Source organism: Bison bison, unplaced genomic scaffold (genome assembly GCF_000754665.1).
Source record: "Bison bison bison isolate TAMUID 2011002044 unplaced genomic scaffold, Bison_UMD1.0 scf7180017864048, whole genome shotgun sequence".
In the NCBI taxonomy this organism is placed as follows: Eukaryota; Metazoa; Chordata; class Mammalia; order Artiodactyla; family Bovidae; genus Bison; species Bison bison.
Window position 1 is genome coordinate 7,452,640 of NW_011494620.1, and position 5,070 is coordinate 7,457,709.

General features: G+C 45.0%; 1 protein-coding gene across 3 annotated transcripts in view; it reads right to left on the bottom strand.

Moving 5' to 3' along the window:
• FNDC3A (fibronectin type III domain containing 3A) overlaps window positions 1-1,209 on the bottom strand; it is a 113,623-nt gene extending 112,414 nt beyond the window's left edge. For 2 of the 3 annotated variants that reach the window (XM_010835714.1, XM_010835711.1), the window contains exon 1: window positions 22-94. The gene's annotated coding sequence lies outside the window, so the exon portion shown is untranslated. Of the gene's footprint in view, window positions 1-21; window positions 95-634 lie in introns of those variants that run through there. The other variant, XM_010835717.1, reaches the window with a different exon arrangement.
• Window positions 1,210-5,070: the final 3,861 nt, after the last annotated feature.

A 5,070-nucleotide genomic window follows, 5' to 3' on the forward strand; every position in this document is an offset into this window, starting at 1 on the left:
CGCCCCGGCTTTCTGGTACACCCGAGGGACCGCGAACGCCGCCGCCGCCATGCTTACTACGGAGCCGGGAGGAGGAGCCCGGAGTCGGCTCGCCGAGTGCGGCTGCGCGAGCCCCGCCGACGGCGCCCCCGGCCGGCCCGGACCCCGCGTCCCCGCCCCGCGCCCGCGCCCGCCGCCCCGCGGGTTTTTCCCCGGAGCGCCGGGCGGCCGAGTAACCCCACCACGCCGCAAGCCCGGACGCCCACCGCCCTCCCGGGCTCCGGGCTCTTTCCCGAGGCCCGACTGCGCCCGAGTCGTCGTAGCGGCGACACTAGGGAAATGAGGAGTTAATAATGGACGTTCCTGGGACCACTCACACAATTTCTCAGTCCAAACTCTAAAAGGCTCCCTGTGAGGCGCACCGGGTCTGCCTCTTTCCGAAAGCGCAAAACTTAATACCGGCAGGTGCTTTTAAAGACACTCCCCCGAGGAACAGGAAGCCAACCGAAGTGGGCTTGGATGTTTTCAATTCCAAACGCTTTAGTGCCCGGGATCTCCTCAGCAAGCAAAAATACTTAGATATTTACTGCAGTTGAAAATGTGGGGGTTAGTTTTTTAGTCTCTTCCCCAATCAAATCGCGTGGAATCCCATTACCTTAATTTGTGCTCCAGCCCGAAGACCTGGAAGGGAACGCAGTCGAGATTTCCCTGAACCTCCAGCGACTGGGGGCGCTGCAATAATGCCTGAGGGCTGCCCTGGGCTGCTTCCTTTTGCGGGTTCTACTAGAAGACTTGGGATGGGGGTAGTCCTTGGGACGGGGAGTCTAACCCAGGAACTGTCCCTTCAGAAACAATGGTGATGTAACCAGGCTTCTTTGTCTGGCTTTATTTCGGTTTTTTAATTGTGCTGCCTTTCAAAAATAGCAGTGCTTTTTTCTTCCACCTTTTAACAGGAATTCTCTGAAAATGTATTTATTCCCTACCTTCTTAAGGAATACAGTGGTTAATGAAATCCTTTGTTGATGACTGGCCATCAGATGCCATACCTTGGCCATAACCTAAAGTCCCAAAAGATTGCTGAGGTATATAGGGTCTCTACTTAGGTGATCTCTCTTTTTTTTTCTCTCTCTCTTTGGAATGTTCTCATCACCTTTTCTAATATCTGTTACTGCTGCTCCTCTTCTCATGTGCCTCTTGAACCACTCAGATCCTTCTTCTCATCCTTTCTACTTTACTGTTTATTTTTTACTCTTTTCTCCTTTCTTGTGTTCTTTATGGCGCCAGGTAATGATTGATGAGGTGTTTATATCCACAATCAGCCAATGAGAGATTTGGTTTCTTCCTCTTCTTCCCATCAGTAAATAGGACAGTGACTCTATATAAAATGGTATCTTGAGATATTTTCATTGTTGTTCACTCTCAAAAGTTCTTTTCCTGCAAGAGAGAGAGGTGTTTCCTTTTCTTAACTTCCAGATTTGGCCCTCTTCCAGACAATTGCTGGAAAGCTGATCTCTGAATAACTGAAGCATAACTCTATGTTTTAAAATAGGATTTATCAGAGTGTGGGTGAGTTGGGTGGCTTCTCCATATTGCTTCCCTAGCTCTATTTGGTCTGAGACTAAGCTACTGCTGCTGCTGCTGCTAAGTTGATTCAGTCATGCCCAACTCTGTGTGACCCCATAGACGGCAGCCCACCAGGCTCCGCCATCCCTGGGATTCTCCAGGCAAGAACACTGGAGTGGGTTGCCATTTCCTTCTCCAATGTGAAAGTGAAAAGTGAAAGTGAAAAGTGAAAGTGAAAAGTGACTCAGTCGTGTCAGACTGGTAGCAACCACATGGACTTCAGCGCACCAGCCTCCTCCATCCATGGGATTTTCCAGGCAAGAGTACTGGAGTGGGGTGCCATTGCCTTCTCCGCAAGACTAAGCTAGTGGTTTCCAAAGACAACTCTAAGTAATTTCCAAAGCTTCCTATTCAGGAGCTTTTTAAAAAGACAGAATCTTGTAATCTATCCCTCAAAATTTAATTCCTTTGGCATTGGGGTAGGGATGAGGGGGAAAAAAATGTCATTTAAAAAAACTATATTATTAAAAATTATATTTGGGGCATGCCTACATGTATAGGCACAACAAGAAAGAACAGCTATTTTGGAGGAGACTAAGACATAATTCAGAATACCATTGAAGTAGACATAGATTAGTCAACAATATGCGATGCTGTAAGGTTGAGTCAAGTGAGGACTGGGGAATTTATGTTCTGTGGAGAGAATGAATCACACACATAAATAACCCTAGCATGGCCACCAGTATGAATTCTTTGGGAATCCAGAGAGGGACACTAATTTACACTGACTTTGAACAAGTCACATCTCAGTGCTTCATTTTCCTTATCAATAAAAGTTATTTAAAATTATCTTTCTTGAGCTCTGAGTAATACCCAACACTTGGATCACTTATTTCCTCGAAGAGTTCTTCTTCCTTTGGCACTATACGCGCTTAGCTTTTCCAGATACCTTTCTGGGTATCGTTTCTCTAATTCCCTCACAGATTCCTTCTCCTCTCCCTAACTGTTAAATATAGGACTACCTCACAATTTAGTCTGGGTTCTTTTCTGTTTTCGTTATAATCTCTTGGTCTGAACATCATCACCCACCCCAATTATTTTAGTTACCGTCAAAAGTTGATGATTACCAGGTATGTGTCTCTAGCCCTGACCCTTATCCTAAATTCCAAATCAACTGCTTCATTAACTTAGTCACTTGAAGTCTCAAAGTTACAAAGTTTAGACCAACTTAGTTGATAAACTCTTCTTGTTTTCCTTTCTCCTCATCTATGTGTGTGTATGCACATTTTAATCGCTCAGTTGTCAGACTCTTTATGACCCCATGGTCTGTAGCCGGCCAGGCTCCTCTGTCCATGGGATTCTCCAGGCAAGAATATTGGAGTGGGTAACCATTCCCTTCTCCAAGGATCTTCCCAACTCAGGGATTGAACCCAGATCTCCTGCATTGCAGGCAGATTGTTTATATTAGTGTTTATTATCTGAGCTATCAGGGAAGCCCTATCCTCATCTATCTAGTTGTTCAAATCAAACAGGCAGTAGTCACCCCCTGACATCTCCCTCAGATTCATTGCAACACCAAGTTCTGGCAATTTTCTCTCCAAAATCTCTCAAATTGACCTACTTCTTTCCTGTTGTCACCAATCTAATCTGGTCTCACTGCATATGATCTGAGCCCTTCCATCAGTTCTCTACTTTGCAGCTAAAACAGTTTTACTAAAAGCAAGTAAGACTATTCCTCTTCTCACGTAAAACCCTTAAACAGCATCTCCCTGCTCTAAGATAAGACTAGCATTCTTAAGGTGGCCTAACAGAGCATGTGAGGTCTTGCCTTTTCTAGTCTGATCTGATACCACTCTCCCCTGGCTTCCTGTGTTGAAGACTTCCCCACCACCTTTTATATTCTCAAACATGCTGCAGTCTCAACAGCACAGGCTCTGTGCACATGACCTTCTTCTCCCTTTTAACTTGAGTATGGAAAAAGCACTTCTAACTTCCCAGACAAGTTCAAGACCCCTTGTTGATGAAGCTCTTCTACAACTAATGTACTTTTCCCTCTATGACTTACCTCAGTTTTTAGCATTTGGTTGGAGAAGGAAATGGCAACCCACTCCAGTATTCTTGCTGGGAAAATTTCATGGACAGATGAGCCTGACAGGCTACAGTCCATGGGGTTGCAAAGAGTCGGACACGACTGAGCACACATACGTAGCATTTGGTATGCGTATATACTGCAAATGTGTCTATTGTTCCCTTCAAGAGGAGAAGGACTGAACCTACTTTTGCTTACACAGTGCCTGGCATTTAATAGCTGCCCAATAAATATTTCTTAAATGAATGCTGTCCTCTGATGTTCCTTATGGCATTCTGGAAAGTTGTTGAATCATGCAATTAGGAGATCTGAGAGAGGAAACGTTTGTATGATTAGTGGAAAGAGATATGGTATACGTTGGCAGACAATTCTTCATAGAGCTGTCATACTTCAGTAACATCTAGTAAGCAGAGACACCAGCGGTTTTTCTCTAGACTATCTTTTCCAGATGTTTGTATATCAGATTTAGAAGGTTGAGATTGTGTTTCCCACTGGAGCAGGAGGCGCACCTTGTTTACCATCCAATATGATAACTTCTCCTTCTGTAGTGAAGGTTGAATGGGTTTACCTGTTCAGTTCAATCGCTTAGTCGTGTCTGACTCTTTTCAACCCCATGGACTGCAGCACGCCGGGCTTCCCTGTCCATCACTGACTCCCAGAGCTTGTTCAAATTCATGTCCATCGAGTCAGTGATACCATCCAACCATCTCATCCTCTGTTGTCCCCTTCTCCTCCCGCCTTCAATCTTTCCCAGCAGCAGGGTCTTTTCCAATAAGTTAGTTCTTCACATTAGATGGCCAAAGATTGATTTTGAAATGAAGTGAAGTCGCTCAGTCGTGTCCCATGGACTGTAGCCTACAACACTCCTCTGTCCATGGGATTATCCAGGCAAGAGTACTGGATTGATTTTAGATATAAGTAAATGGACACAGGGAGAAAAAATAAGTGGAGAAGTAAACTGAAGGTAGGATGTCTTAACTCACACAAAGATAATTAGTTACTGGAAGCGACAAGAAATTCCATCTTATTTAAAGGTTAAATATAAAGAGGGCACTTGAGTGAACAATCACTGTTCCTCCTTCCTAATGCCCTACCCTACCTATCCCCATTCTCTTAACTCAGGACCAGGCTTATTTGACACTTTGATCTAAGTGTAGTCATCTTTTATTTTCATATAGTCTATCTATGGGCTCCCCTGGTGGCTCAGTCAGTAAAGAATCTGCCGGCAATGCAGGAGAGGTAAGAGACCCTGGTTCAATCCCTGGATCAGGAAGATCCCCCCGGAGGAGGAAATGGCAACCCCCTCCAGTATTCTTGCCTGGGAAATCCCATGAACAGAGGAGCCTGGTGGGCTGCCATCCATAGGGTCTCAAGAGTCAGACATGACTGAAGCAACTTAGCATGCGTGCCAGAGTTAATTAAAACAACTATCCAGATTC